Source organism: Neomonachus schauinslandi, chromosome 9, assembly GCF_002201575.2.
Source record: "Neomonachus schauinslandi chromosome 9, ASM220157v2, whole genome shotgun sequence".
NCBI lineage: Eukaryota > Metazoa > Chordata > Mammalia > Carnivora > Phocidae > Neomonachus > Neomonachus schauinslandi.
In genome coordinates this window covers 54,561,370-54,578,074 of record NC_058411.1, presented here as the reverse complement: position 1 = coordinate 54,578,074, position 16,705 = coordinate 54,561,370, and the positions used below count along the sequence as shown (strand labels likewise).

At 34.8% G+C, this 16,705-nt stretch overlaps 1 pseudogene; it reads left to right on the top strand.

Annotated features, from left to right (window-relative positions):
* The first annotated feature begins 596 nt into the window (after nt 1-596).
* LOC110590715 lies at nt 597-900 on the top strand (annotated as a pseudogene).
* The last annotated feature ends 15,805 nt before the right edge of the window (nt 901-16,705 follow it).

Below are 16,705 nucleotides of genomic sequence, written 5' to 3'. Positions count from 1 at the left end.
AATTAGATTTTAAACCAAAGACTATAATAAGAGATGAGGAAGGACACTACATCATACTTAAAGGTTCTATCCAAGAAGAAGATCTAACAATTTTAAATATCTAGGCCGCTAGCATGGGAGCAGCCAATTATATAAGCCAATAACAAAAGCAAAGAAACATTGACAACAATACAATAATAGTAGGGGACTTTAACACGCCCCTCACTGAAATGGACAGATCATCTAAGCAAAAGATCAACAAGGAAATAAAGGCTTTAAATGACACACTGGACCAGATGGACTTCACAGGTATATTCAGAACATTCCATCCCAAATCAACAGAATACACATTATTCTCTAGTGCACATGGAACATTCTCCAGAATAGATCACATCCTAGCTCACAAATCAGGTCTCAACCAGTACCAAAAGACTGGGATCATTCCCTGCATATTTTTGGACCACAATGCTTTGAAACTATAACTCAGTCACAAGAGGAAATTTGGAAAGAACTCAAATATATGGAGGCTAAAGAGCATCCTACTAAAAAAAAAAGATCTTCTCTGTGTAGATGGTGTCAGCTGGAGTGTGAGTTGCTGCATGAGGGTATTGAAGACAATGGCCAAGAACACACTAAGAGGACAGAAGTCCAGGAATGCATTTCATATAGCCAGCCAAAAAAATCTTTAAGTCTAAAAACAAAGCAAAACCAGTTACCACTAATCTTAAGAAGATAAACACTGTGAATGATGAAAAAGTTAACAGAGTGAAGAAAGCTTTTGTGGATATACAAAAGGAACTTGCCCATTTCTCAAAAGGCCTTTCCCTTGAATCTTTGCAGAAACAGCTGATTCCTCAGCAGTGTCATGAAAACGAACCTGTTAATGTTGATGAAGTGACAAAATTAATGGCTCAGTTGTAATACACTGGAGATACAGCAGATACCCCAAAAAGACCAATAAATTAAATGTTTTATAAAAAAAAATGAATGGGTCAACCAGGAAATTAAAGAATTAAAAAAAATCATGGAAACAAATGAAAATGAAAACACAACTGTTCAAAATCTTTGGGATGCAACAAAGGTGGTCCTAAAAGGAAAGTATATAACAATACAAGCCTTTCTCAAGAAACAAGAAAGGTCTCAAGTACACAACCTAACCCTACACCTAAAGGACCTGGAGAAAGAACAGCAAATAAAGCCTAAACCCAGCAGGAGAAGAGAAATAATAAAGATCAGAGCGGAAATCAATGAAATTGAAACCAAAAGAATAGTAGAACAGATCAACAAAACTAGGAGCTGGTTCTTTGAAAGAATTAACAAGATTGATAAACCCCTCACCAGATTATCAAAAAGAAAAGAGAAATGACCCAAATAAATAAAATCATGAATGAAAGAGGAGAGATCACAACCAACACCAAAGAAATACAATCATAAGAACATATTATGAGCAAATATATGCCAGCAAATTAGATAACCTGGAAGAAATGGATGCATTGCTAGAGAAATATAAAGGGAATTGAAGCAGTAATCAAAAATCTCCTGACAAACAAGAGCCTGGTGCGAGATGGCTTCCCAGGGGAATTCTACCAAACATTTCAAGAAGAATTAATACCTATTCTTCTGAAGCTGTTTCAAAGAATAGAAAAGGAAGGAAAACTTCCAAACTCATTTTATGAGACCAGCATTACCTTGATCCCAAAACCAGACAAAGACCCCATCAAAAAGGACAACTACAGAGTAATATCCCTGATGAACATGGATGTCAAAATTCTCACCAAAATACTAGCCAATAGGATCCAACAGTACAGTAAAAGGATTATTCACTACGACCAAGTGGGATTTATCCCTGGGCTGCAAGGTTGGTTCAATATCTGCAAATCAATATGATACAATACATTAATAAAAGAAAGAACAAGAACCATATGATCCTCTCAATAGATGCAGAAAAAAGCATTTGACAAAGTACAGCATCCTGTCCTGATTAAAACTCTTCACAGTGTAGGGATGGAGAGTACATACCTCAATATCATAAAAGCCATCTATGAAAAACCCACAGCAAATATCATACTCAATGGGGAAAAACTGAGAACTTTTCCCCTAAGCTCAGGAACATGGCAGGGATGTCCACTATCACCACTGCTATTCAGCATAGTACTAGAAGTCCTAGCCTCAGCAGTCAGACAATAAAAAAGAAATAAAAGGCATCCACATTGGCAAAGAAGTGAAACTCTCACTTTTTGCAGATATGATACTTTATGTGGAAAACCCAAAAGACTCCACCCCAAAACTGTTAGAACTCATATGAATTCAGTAAAGTGGCAGGATATAAAAATCAATGCACAGAAATCAGTTGCATTTCTATACACCAACAAGACAGAAGAAGGAGAAATTAAGGAGTTGATCCCATTTATAATTGCACCCAAAACCATAAGATACCTAAGAATAAATCTAACCAAAGAGGCAAAGGATCTATACTCAGAAAACTATAAAATACTCATGAAAGGAAATGAGGAAGACACAAAGAAATGGAAAAACGTTCCATGCTTATGGATTGGAAGAACAAATATTTTGAAAATGTCTATGCTACCTAGAGCAATCTATACATTTAATGCAATCCTATCAAAATACCATCCACTTTTTTCAAAGAAATGGAACAAATAATCCTAAAATTAGTATGGAACAAGAAAAGACCCTGAATAGCCAGAGGAATGTTGAAAAAGAAAAGCAAAGCTGGTGGCAAAGCATCACAATTCCGGACTTCAAGCTCTATTACAAAGCTGTCATCAAGACAGTATGGTACTGGCACAAAAACAGACACATAGATCAATGGAACAAAATAGCCCAGCAATGGACCTTCAATTCTATTGTCAACTAATCTTTGACAAAGCAGGAAAGAATGTCCAATGGAAAAAAGACAGTCTCTTCAACAAATGGTGTTGGGAAAATTGGACAGCAAGATGCAGAAGAATGAAACTGGATCATTTCCTTACACCACACACAAAAATAGACTCAAAATGGATGAAAGACCTAAATGTGAGACAGGAATTCATCAAAATCCTTGAGGAGAACACAGGCAGCAACCTCTTTGACCTCAGCTGCAGCAACTTCTTCCTAGAAACATCGCCAAAGGCAAGGGAAGCAAGGGCAAAAATGAACTATTGGGACTTCATCAAGATAGAAAGCTTTTGCACAGCAAAAGAAACAGTCAACAAAACCAAAAGACAACCGACAGAATCGGAGAAGATATTTGCAAATGACACATCAGATAAAGGGGTAGCATCCAAAATTTATGAAGAACTTATCAAACTCAACACCTGAAGAACAAATGATCCAATCAAGAAATGGGCAGAAGACATGAACAGACATTTCTGCAAAGAAGACAACCGAATGGCCAATAGACACATGAAAAAGTGCTCAACAGCACTCGGCATCAGGGAAATCCAAATCAAAACCTCAATGAGATACCACTTCACACAAGTCAGAATGGCTAAAATTAACAAGTCAGGAAATGACAGATGTTGGCAAGGATGCGGAGAGAGGGAAACCCTCCTACACTGTTGATGGGAATGCAAGTGTTGCAACCACTCTAGAAAACAGTATGGAGGTTCTTCAAAAAGTTGAAAATAGAGCTACCCTATGACCCAGCAATTACACTACTGGGTACTTACCCCAAATATACAAATGTAGTGATCTGAAGGGGCACAAGCACCCCAATGTTTATAGCAGCAATGTCCACAATAGCCAAACTATGGAAAGAACCTCGATGTCCGTCAACAGATGAATGGATGAATAAAATGTGGTATATATATATATATATATATATATATATATATATATATATATACACATACATATACAGTGGAATATTATTCAGTCATCAAAAAATGATGTTTTGTCATTTGCATTGACATGGATGGAACTAGAGGGTATTATGTTAAGCGAAATAAGTCAATCAAGATAAAGACAAGTATCATATGATCTCACTGATATGAGGAATTTGAGAAACAAGACAGAGGATCATAGGGAGAGGGAGGAAAAAATGAAACAAGACAAAACCAGAGAGGGAGACAAACCACAGGGACTCTTAATCTCAGGAAACAAACTGAGGATGCTGGAGTGGAGGGGGTTGGGAAGGATGGAGTGGCTGGGTGATGGACATTGGGGAGGGTATGTACTATGGTGAGCACTGTGGATTGTGTAAGACTGATGAATCACAGACCTGTACCCCTGGAACAAATAATACATTATATGTTAATAAAAAAATTAAAAATAAAGACAGTGTAACTTAGAGCTACCTCTCTACTGATAGATGGGCTATTAAACTGAACAGTTAAGCCAAATTTTCCACCTTTGTGAATTAGAAAAAAAAAGTTTCTATTTGCAAAAATAAACAATTAAACAAATGCAAAGAAATAAGCAGATGAAAGAAATAAAATGAAGGTCTTGAACTTGTCAAAGATTCTCCCCCTTTTGGAAAAAAATATCTAGTATTTCATAATTTTTATATTGTAACAATGAAATTTTCACACTTTTTTCCCCTTTAGTGTGCAGGATATTCTCTTACCTCCATATAAAAGGCATCTAATTAATACAAGTGGATGTGTTACTTTGAAGATTTGGGTAAACTAGACTTTTTAAACTTGAGTCCCTTACCTGTAAAATCATAAGGATTTTAAGATCAAATACAAATTAAATATAAGAGGCTAAATTCTCCTATTCAAAATGAGCGAAGAAATGCCTTTTTTTCTTTTTTCTGAGAACATTTACTTTATGAAACTCGTAATTTAAGTTCTTTACCTCTCTGAAATGTATGTAAGTCTCTTAAAAAGCTATTTGAGGCTTTGCCAGCTTTAAGACCTTGGGATATCTTTCTGAAGAACAATCTTTGAAATATTATCATCAAGAAAAATCGTGCTCCTATCTCTTAGTTTTCCTGGATTGGGTCTTATTTTGGCAGGGTCCCTAGTTTCAAGTTGTAAAACTGCCCCTTCTCATAAAGGAATTTATTTTTCCTTTAGATAAACCCAATTAGGTAACACAGATTGTGATTCCATCTACCAAGTAAATTTAGGATGAACTATCTGTAACCAAAAAAATATGGTGCTATCAACTCATCTTACTTGAGGACTAGTTATTTATCTTGAGAACATGTGCATAATGGGTTGTACCTGCTTGGGCTATGTAGAAGTCTGAGATATCTTTCCGTCTTTGCAGTCTCCTAGCAGATTGCCTGTGATGCACATCACATTCTGGCTTCATGCTTATTCAATACAATAATAAAGTTATTTTTTCCTCTGCCTTTGTTGAGAGGTTTTATGGGTTTGGATGAGATTTCATTGTTTCTACAACAGTATTTAGCTTTCAGAATTCATGTGTGTGTGTGTGTGGGGGGGGTGTGTGTGTTTGCAAATTATATAAGTAATTAATATAATTTCTATTAAATCTCACTTTGAGAAGTTTGAGTTTCTGACTCATTTGTTCATCTCTAAGCATTCATTCTAGTAATTATAACTGCTGAGCATGTATTTATTCACTGAATAAATATATTTCTTAGAAGTTTAGAGCTGTGGTATTAATCTTTGCTCTTTTTCTAGGCTAGAAAATCAACAAGTGATAGTGAAATCTAGTAAATGAATTCCTTGAAATAAAAAATTATTTTAGGCATTAAAATACTTTGATACTGTGAAGATAGGTTTACATTTTATTTCCTCTTATATTCCCAAATCAGAAACTTAAATGGGGCAGGTACATGTTCACTAAAGCTCATATCAACTCATGTGAATCTCAGTATGTTCAACTCCACGGGTTTTATTTATATATTCTTCAAAACATGTGACACTTATAAACAAATAAATACCACGTAATCTTTGAAACTAATTATTTCAAATATAGGACATTTCTATATTTGTTTTAATGAGCCTTAAGGAAAAGAATTTCACACTTTTTCCCGTAACCAGTAATTATATATTCTTATGTGCCTAAAGCTAGAACTCGGGCATTGGTTTTTAAGTTTGATAGGGAAGAGTATTCTTGTATTTTTCACTAGATACTTATATAAAGCATATGTATTATTTTGTTTATTTTTTATTTAAATTCAAATTAGTTAATATATAGTGTAGTTTTGGTTACAGGAATAGAATTTAATGATTCATCACTTACATATTACAGCCAGTGCTCATCATGAGTGCCCTCCTTAATACCCATCACACATTTAGCCCATCTCCCCACCCACCTCCCCTCCAGAAATGCTCAGTTTGTTCTCTTTTTCTTGTGGTTTGCTTCCCTCTGTTTTTTTATTTTCTTCCCTTCCCCTGTGTTCATCTGTTTTCTTTCTTAAATTTCACATGTGAGTGAAATTATGTGGTGTTTGTCTTTCTCTGACTTATTTCACTTAGCATAATACGCTCTAGTTCCATCCATGTTGTTGCAAATGGCAAGATTTCATTCTTTTTGATAGCTGAGCAATATTCCAGTGTGTGTGTGTGTACACACACCTCTTTTTCCATTCATCTCTTAATGGACATCTGGGCTCTTTCCATAATTTAGCTATTCTGGACATAGCTGCTATAAACTTTGGGGTGCATGTTCCCCTTTGAATCATTATGTTTGTATCCTTTGGATAAATACCTAGTAGTGCAATTGCTGGATCATGGAGTAGCTCTATTTTTAACTTTTAAGGAACCTCCATATTGTTTTCCAGAGTGGCTGCATCAGTTTGCATTCCCACCAACAACCTTTTTAGCTAGGTTTATTCCTAGGTATCTTAGAGTTTTTGGTACAATTGTGAATGGGGTCAATTCCTGATTTCTTTTTCTGCTGCTTCATTATTGGTGTATAGAAATGCAACAGATTTCTGTGCATTGATTTTATATCCTGCCACTTTGCTAAATTCATGTATCAGCCCTAGCAATTTTTTGGTGGAATCTTTTGGTTTTTCTACATAGAGTTTCATGTAATCTGTGAAGAGTGAAACTTTGACTTCTACCTTGCTGATTTGGATGCCTTTTATTTCTCTTTGTTTTCTGATTGCTGAGGCTAGGACTTCCAGTACTGGGTTAAACGATAGTGGTGAAAATGGACATCCCTGTCCTATTCCTGACCTTAGGGGAAAAGCTCTCAGTTTCTTTCATTGAAGATGATATTAGCATTGGGTCTTTTGTATATGGCCTTTATGATGTTGAGGTATGTTCCTTCTATCCCTTATGTATTAACATTTTAAAATTTCTCACCATATACTACTCTGGAGACTAACTCTCTGAGCAAAAGAACAACAACCCAGGAATTTTCTAGTCAAATCAAGTTATCTTTCATTGTTTTCTAAAAATTTAAGGGTTGTACACTTATGTAATTTATGGACTTGGGGTAGTAATGATGTATCAGTGTAGGTTTATCAGTTGTAACAGATGTACCACCTTGGTGGGGGACCTTGACAATGAAGAGGCTATGCATGTGAGGGGTCATGAGTATATGTGCAATCTCTGTACTTACCCCTCAATTTTGCTGTAAGTTTAAAATTTCTCTAAAGTCTATTAAAATCATAACAAAGGTGGGTATTTTAGTTACCACCTTTGGAATTAGTTTATTTTCAGTACCAGTGATGAAAGCCTGAGGGCTAAACTATTGTGAAGATATTAGGAACAGTGCTAAAATACCTTTAGGTGACTTGACAGTTTTTGAAATGCTAATGACAACCCCTTCTGTTACGTGGGAATTTATTCTTACTAAATTCTACATCTAGGTATATAAAGCAACCATATGTGAACACAAAAGTTTGAAACCACAATGATGAAAACTGTGAAAACTGGTTTATTCTCTACTGTTTGCTTTAACCTTTTTGTATGTAGTGGGGGGAAAGGGGGAAAATCTTATCCATTCCTATATAAATAGCATTTTTAATAGATTAATCAAATGTGTAGAAGGCTGAAGATAAAATCCATTCTTTTTCTACACAATCTCTGTAAAATCTCAGTGTTATGTGAGGGGTGGCTGGTATTTGTGAAGGGACTCACAGTGTTTTTTCACCTTGTCTCTGAAGACCTGGAGTGATATTGACAAGTTTATGAATAGGCATGTGAGGAATATGTCCTGGTTTTTATTTTTTAGTTGGAAAATTTTTATCAGACATTTTTACTTTCATTGTTACTTGTTACAAGTACATTTATTCATTTGATCTTCACAACAGCCTGTTATGAATATATACTATGGATTTCATATTTATAAATGAGGAAACTGAAGCACAGAGAGATGAAATAACTTGCCCAACGTCACACAGTTGGTAAGTGGTAAAACTAGGACTTGAACTTAAATACTCCAAATGTAGTGCCCAGATCTATGCCAGAATTCCTTCCTGCTTCTCTGTAATATATGCTCTAGTACTTTGCTATAATTATATGGCACTATTGTATTACAGTGATTGTACTTTTGTGTCTGGTATCCTCTTTTAGGGTAAAATGTGTAGAAATAAGTGAAAATGCAGTCTTCTAAGGCATTTTCAAACTAGTGGTAAAGGCACATAGTAATTGGGATAATACAGTATACAGTGGAAACACAGAAGGGGCACACGCTGTTTAGGACAACACACTCTTTGTGTGTGGGTGTCAAGCAGTTTCTAAGCAGCCATTTGGAAGCTGATAGGTTGGCTTGCCACATTTCCATATATTTGGCTTATAAGGGACAAAGGACTCAAGTGGATTTAGAGAGTTTATTGTAACACAGAAGGAAGCATGAGCTTTTGTTTGCATTGTTTCCCTGATCCCAAATCTCTACTGGGGCAATTTGCACAGGTAGAGTGGGGTGGATGCTGCACATACATTGGGTCTGTGTCATGGCTGAGGATCACTGAGCTTTGGAAACCCCAAACCTCATATGAGTGTTTCTGGAAAATTTTCCATTGCTCCCCTCTGGAAAGAGATATTATCTTCACTATCCTAGATTATAAGCAAATGTTCAGAGAGAGGAAGGAGAAAGTTTTTGTTTTTAAACTATCTTTGAGTATCCAGGAATGGAGTCATTTTCTCTCTGGAATTTAAATAAATCTGAACAAATGACTTAATTTCTAGACATGAAGAAATGTGAAAAATTCATGGAGAGTTATATTTCAAAGTAGGACACTTTTGAGCAGCCTTCACAGAATAAATAACTAAAATTTGAAGCTTGGGGGAAAGTTTTTCAAAAAGATTGAGTCCACAGGTTTCCATCAAAAACATAGAGGGAGCAATAGTTTTGATATGGCTAGAATATAGATGCAATACTTGGCAGATTATGTTGGAAAGGCATCCATTCTGAGCATTTTAGGCCACACTAAAGAGTTTATATTTCATCCTGAGATGAGTAGAGGGCCTTTGAATTCATTTACATAAAGGCATAAGCAGCCTTGCTTTAGGGAATATAACTCTTGGGATGTCTCGTAGGAGGAAGCTCAAAGCTAATTTTGTTATTTCTTCACAAACTATAAATAAAACATAAGCAAACCTTACCCAAAATGCAAGCCTTTTCAGGTCATATTTTTTTTTTATCCTTTGTTTTCCCTATTCTTTTTTTCTGATCCAAATTACTACTACTTTTCTTCCTCCTTTTCTATATTCTGCAAGTCTTTAATTCAATAGAAAACCAGATTTTCTGTACTCCCATCATTCTAGAGTCCTTTCCTTCACATGTCTCTCTTCTTCCTCATCTTGTCAAGGATGAATCTTTCATTTCTCTTACAGGGCCAGGAAGTAGAGACTGTATTAATCTAGATTCCCAGCACTGCCTTCAAATCACTTATCTCACATGTTCTTGTAAAACTGCTTTCTCAGTCTTGGCATATGAAATTTGGTTATCCACTTTAACTGTTGCTGTGTGTAAAATTTTACATATTTGTGAAAGATGTTGATATATAGCATAACTGTGATTCCTTATCTCAAGTCATAATATTGTCCCTGTTTATCTGTATGCTCTTACAGAAACCCCTACAGCATGGTAAATTCCATTTTTTGACTTCTTAAGATCCAAAACATTTCAGTTATACTTCATTTCAGCTACTCAAGCCCACAGCTATATTATCCAAACATAACAGCAACAGCAGTTGCTTCATTTCTAAAGTTAAACTGTCTATAACTGCTTTGTTAACCTCTTCCAGTTGTATTTATTATTTTAGTCCCCATAAATCATCACTTACTTGATGCCTTGATTTCTCCCATTGTAAAGTGCTTTCCTTGTCTTCAATTTCTTCTCTTTGTAGACTAAACCCAAAGAACATACATTCTATATTTTTATTTAAAAATATTTATTTATTTATTTATTTATTTATTTATTATGTAATGTTAGTCACCTTACAGTACATCATTAGTTTTTGATGTAGTGTTCCATGATTCATTGTTTGCATATAACACCCAGTGCTCCATGCAATACGTGCCCACCTTAATACCCATCACTGGGCTAACCCATCCCTCCTCCCCACTAAAACCCTCAGTTTGTTTCCCAGAGTTCATAGTCTCGCATGGGTCCATGTTGCATACATTCTATTTTAATGATGTAAATGCCCCCAACTCTATTGTCTCCTTGCCCTTTCTCACATCTGAGAAAACACCACCATAAATTTTATCAGCTCAGGGCGCCTGGGTGGCTCAGTTGGTTAAGCGACTGCCTTCAGCTCAGGTCATGATCCTGGAGTCCCGGGATTGAGTCCCGTATCGGGCTCCCTGCTCGGCAGGGAGTCTGCTTCTCCCTCTGACCCTCCTCCTTCTCATGCTCTCTGTCTCTCATTCTCTCTCTCTCTCAAATAAATAAATAAAATCTTTAAAAAAAAATTATCAGCTCTCTGTCTTTTTTATCCAGGTTTCTGAGCACTAAAGAAAATCCAAGCAAGTACATCAGGGACAATTTGAGTTCATCATGAAAAATCTCTAGATCCTAATTAATAATTTACAGAACCATTGATATTTAATTTTAGAGCTCTGTGAGATATTATCTCTAAGGTCTTTGAACTAAGTCTAGCAAACTATCAGTGAGATTTAGAAAATATGCTTTAATCCACTGAGTTCTTGCAAACTTGAATAGGAGGGATTATCCCTTATGAAAACCACAGTCCAGCATAGCAATAATTGTTGAATGTCTTGCCTATTTATAGAAATAGTAAGAGCTAATATTAATAATCATAAAACAGTTTGGATGGTGGATGTTTAAAAGTCAAAAACAGGTATTTCACAAGTTGCTTTCAATACAACTTTTGTTATTTCAATCAGATTTATCTTGTCCTTTAGTGTCTCTGGACACGGTAATTCCTAATGTAGTAGTAATTATTCTCTCATCCAAAATTTATTTTAGATGTGTTTTTCTTGAAGTATAATTCTCAAGTTTGTGTGTGTTTGTGTGTGTGTGTGTGTGCACTTTAGACCTAGTTTTATATTTATAACTTGAATCTATTTACTATACCTGTTACTAGGGCCTTTAAGATTATTATCATGCCAGCAATGGTCTTATTTTTCTTTTGTTGAATGTAAGAGATCAAAGGGCAGAGCACATATCTGAAATATTCTCTGATGGTCTTGCATTAACAGAAGAGCATTTAATAACTTTTCAAAAATGGTGATAATTTAAATATATCCCCCAAATTTTGCTGACATTGCTCTATCCCTTTCTTAACTCCCCTCATATATGAACACACAAACAAGCAACTTTTCTGAAGGCAAAAATTCCTTATCATGCCAGCATAATACAAAGCATGTTTACCAATGTTTTACTTAATATGTTAAGAGGTCAAGACAAACTCCTTCAAAAGAATAAAATATACATTCCAGGATATTTATAGAAAACATACAGGGATACGTTCTTAAGAGATGAAAAGCATATTTGGATTTAGTACGTAGTAATGCTTAACACATTTTTCTCCCTTTCTTTAGATGAGGATTAATTTTTCAGTTTGAATTATTGAATTGAAAATTTTATTTTTTATACTTTATTTGTAAATTTAACAGTCTAATAAAACTGAAGCTTGTAAAGACAGAATATTATCTGGAAGAAATTAGTGTTATTTCCTGTTTGAATTAGAGATGATCTAATGATTTTTTTTTTTTCCTAAATACCATCAACTTCTAGAAGAAATCCCTTAAAGGCGCCTGGGTGGCTTAATTGGTTAAGCATCTGCCTTTGGCTCAGGTCATGATCGCAGGGTCCTGGGATGGAGCCCTGTGTCAGACTCCATACTTGATGTGGAGTCTGCTTGTCTCTCTGTCTTTCCCTCTACTAGTGCACTCTCTCTCTCTCAAATAAATAAATAAAATCTTAAAAAAGACACTAAAATGAAGTTAGAAATAGTAAAATACTAAAGCAAGTACAAATGCTAGAACATTGATAACATTACTATCCTGATTAATACAAATGAAAGAAAAACAACAAATGTTAGAAATGAAGGGGAAATATAAATATCTATCATTTGATAGTGACAAAAATTAACATTAAAAATATTTTTAAAAAATTGAAACATAACTCTATAGATGTGTGACTTTGGGCAAGTCATTTTATCTTTTCAAGCTTTATTTTCTTCATCTAGAAATGAAGATACTAATAAAAGATTTTTGAGCATTTTGTACATATCTTAGATTATTATAGCTATTCAATATATAGTAATTAGATTTTACATTAAATTTTGTTAAATTACTTACCTTTGGGATAAGTTTTTAAAAAATTTTTATTGAGAAATAATTGGAATAAAGTAAATGACACATATTTCAAATGTGCATTTTGAGAAGTGTTACGATTTAGTTGAATCAGCAGTTGTTAAGTGCAGCCTCATGGTGCTGGATGGTGAGCCACAGTTGTCAGAAAAGACTGCAAGAGAAATTGAGATAGAGAAATTAATTAGTCATGGATCCTGGAGGGAGGCACACAGCAGGTCTCGAGGTGACATATAGGGAGGGCAAGGCAGGGTACAAGCAGAGAGGCAGGACCTAAGGAGTCCTTAGGGGGACCTAAGGGGTCCAGTAAGGGGTTTGTGGGTGGAATGCTTTGGAGTTCCCAAGGTAAGTCTGGATCTGTCAATTGAAACAAAAGAGAGAGGGATTTTGGGTAAGCATTATGGGGGTCTTATTGGAAGGGGACACAAGGGAAGGTCCTGGAAAGCAGGAGAGACTTTTTCACAAGGACTGTTGGGAAAGTCTTATCAAGAACTTAGTTTTACTTGTGGCTGGGGCTGTTATCTAGGACATGAACTTACATGAGGGGCTATTAAGGTTTTAGCCCCCTCCCCACCCCCAGGTCCTTTGGTCGAATGAAATGGATGCTGAGGTGTCAATACTATGCTGTAGCTTACCTAAACTCTCAACAATAACATGTACACATCAAAGAAACTATCATCATAATCAAGAGAATAAACATAGCCATCACCCCCAAAAGTTTCCTCATGTGCCTTTTTTTCTTAACATAAGGCTACAAAGGTTTTCTCCTGTATTTTCTCCTAGAAGTTTTACAATTTTAAATTTTACAATTAGGTTGATCTATTTTGAGTTTATTTTTGTATGAGTAGTAGATCATGAGTTTATTTTTGTATGAGTAGTAGACCAAAGTTTTATGTTGTTTTGGGGTTTTTTTTGCATGTGGATATCCAGTTACTCCAGAATCCATTTTTGGAAAAGTCTATCATTTTTTGCTAAATTTCCTTGCATTTTAACTGGGAATCAATTGTCTAAACATGAGTGAATCTATTTCTGTACTCTATATTTTTAATCAATTTTACTGCATCCATGCCAAAACCACTCATAATATCTCAAAATAAAGCATTTCCCCTATTTATTTTTTCTTTTCCAAGTTATTTCAGTTCTTTGAGTTTTGTTTTGTTTTGTTTTTTGATCCGTGGATGTTAGAATCAGTTTGCTGGCTATATAGCCTGCTGGGATTTTGACTGGGACTTCATTGTGGTTTTAAATAATTTCAGAACTGACACCTTAACATTAAATCTTCTGACCATGAACATGGTACATTTCTCCTTTTTTCCTTTTAGGTCTAATTTAATTTCTCTCAGTTATGTTTGTAGCTATCAGGGTTTTTTTTGTTTTGTTTTGCTTTGTTTTATTGTTTTAATCAGAAGTCTACTGTCTTTGAGACCAATTTTCTGAATTAAATTGTCTCTAAAGTACTCAAAGTTATTTCTGTTTTCCTGTTTTGGCTCTTAAAGGAACACTCACCAATTTCTCAACTCTTCTAGTTCTATATTAAAAGCAGCATTCTGAATAAGTCACCAGAGTAGTCCCCCAAAGTAAAAGTCAGTGTGATGGTTGTAAGATCAGTGACCATAACAATTATTTGACTTCCTTTTAGTGTAAATAGACTGAGTTCAAAGGGAATAGAAGAAATAGGGGAATAGAAGAAATGGGGAAAACAGTATAGGAGATAGATGATTTTATTCAACTAGAGCAAAATACGGAAATTACATAAGTAGGTCAAAAGTGTTTCTTACTATGTGGCAAAGATTCATCTTGCGTACTAGACAGTGATTTATAATTTTAGGAAGTTAGAATAGCCATCAGAAAACTTGATTTAGTTATATGCAATGAAGAGTAGACCTGAATAGATGGGTACAGTTTTGAAAGTTAGAAATGGGGAAATAATTTTTAATTTGATGGAACTGTTTTAAAAAAAACAGGCTATAAAAGATGGTGTGTTTTTTGTTTGTTTTGTTTTCTTAAAGTCTTCATCTGTGGTTTAATGGGAGTTGAGGAAGGGATAGTGGGAGATCAGGTTACGATGGAACTGTAATATTTTGCTTAGGAATTCATTTCATTATTTATGTGACAATTCACTACTAAATGTTCTTGTTTGCAAGTGACTAAATCAAGCATAAATTTTAGGACCAGAGTCTGGGACCAGTATGAATGATGAGAGGAAGAAGCACAGATGCTGTACTAGTACTAGAATTACTTCTAATGAGGGGAATATTTAGGGCAATGAGAATGAAAATGGGAGCCTATCAGTGATGTACCCTCCAAGAGAAGGAAGACAATACGTGTGACTTTAACAATACATTGCTTTGCTATCTGGACTCTCATTCTCTGAATTCTAGTAGGTTATTGCTTTCTAGAATACATGCAAGAAATCCAGCCATCATTAATCTGCCTCATTGTGTGCTAATTGTGTATATGTATAATTAAAATGATGCATTCATTGATGTATGCACTTATTTAAACTGTATTAATTTAAAATTGTGTTAGTACATGCTTGATAACATTTACTTAGTTTCTTAAGCACTTAGCAGCTATTTAGATATGAAGCTATACTTTTATCCCAAATATTTAAAGCAGTCCTAAAGAACTTATATGGACAAATCATTATTACAATTTAAATAACTACGTTATAAATAACTGAAAATAATTTCTTTTGAACATTCCATACTTTTAAACTTTTCAAAAATCTTTATTTTTTGGTTTGTAATTAGTATGAATTAATGAGGTTCTTGCTATAAAATTCATTCCAATTTCCTCGCTAATCAAAATTCATTCTTGCCTGCTCTGAAGGTGTGGTTTGGATGATTGAATATTATGTTCTCTGTGGTTTCTCCACTCACAGGTCAATTAACTCCTTTGCTTCAACTTCTCTGTTTGGAAAATGGCTCTCTTATTGCTTGTAATTCAGCTTTCTCACAGGAGTGCTGTGAAGTATAATGAAGAGGGAAGTAGTACTGACAAATTGAAATTGAACAGAACTGAGGATTCAAGGATCTATGATTTGCACCTGGTCTTGTTAGTCAAGAAATATTGTAAATTAAACTTTTTCAAGACTTAAATTGTCCTTGTATAAAATAATAGAATGAGTTTTCCTGTTATTTTTTGGAAAGACTTAAGTACCATCTATGAGAGAAGAGATAAAAAGGGGAAATAATAGCCAGAAGTAAAAGTAACGAATATTAAATTGAGATACTGAAAGAAGATCAGTTTGTAAAGAAGAAAAGTGAGGGGAGTGGGGGAGTTGAGAAGGAACATTAGCAGATCCAATGCTTCAAGAAGGAGAGGACAGAAACTGGAACTCATTTTTCCTGACTTTTTCCTCACTTGTAGGCACATTAGAGTAAAACTTCAAACTAAGAAAGATGTGGGAAGAACTGGCAGTGTGAGTGTGGGAAAAGGTAGAATAAACAGAAAGCTGATCTCCTTAGTAATAGGTTGGCTACCTGTTGGTTCTCTTTTAACTAAAGAAGTGAGGGGGAAAAGGAGGAGTTGAGAGAAAAAAGACACATACAAGGAAAGCAGACAAGTCATTAGAACATCTAAAGGCAATTCTTTATCTGAAGACATTCAGGGGAAATGGCAGTGGATAGATCCTTGGTAATCTGAAGAGTATTGAGAATGCCTTTCACAGATAACATGAATGGGAGAGCATTTTGTAAATTGTAGAAGTGTATGGATATGTTTAAAGGAAGTATTTAGAAGGAAGATTATTGAATTCAAAATATACAGGACTTTTTTTAATTCCAGAGACTGTCTACATTGGCATTAATGTCATTAAATAGGGCAAGGGTGAAGCGTCTTATTTAGAATTTTGTTGTTTCCTTAGATGACAACTTCCGGTTTAAAGAGATCAACTTCATTTCTATTCCTGAGACTTCCAGTGTGATTATGGGAAGAAAGAAATAAGGTTGAATATAATAAGGAAGTTAATATCTCATTATTAATCATCCTTTACTCTGGAGTAAAGAAAAGTAATCATAAGTATATTTAGTGACATGGCAGCAGCCATAAATATATAAACTGAAGAG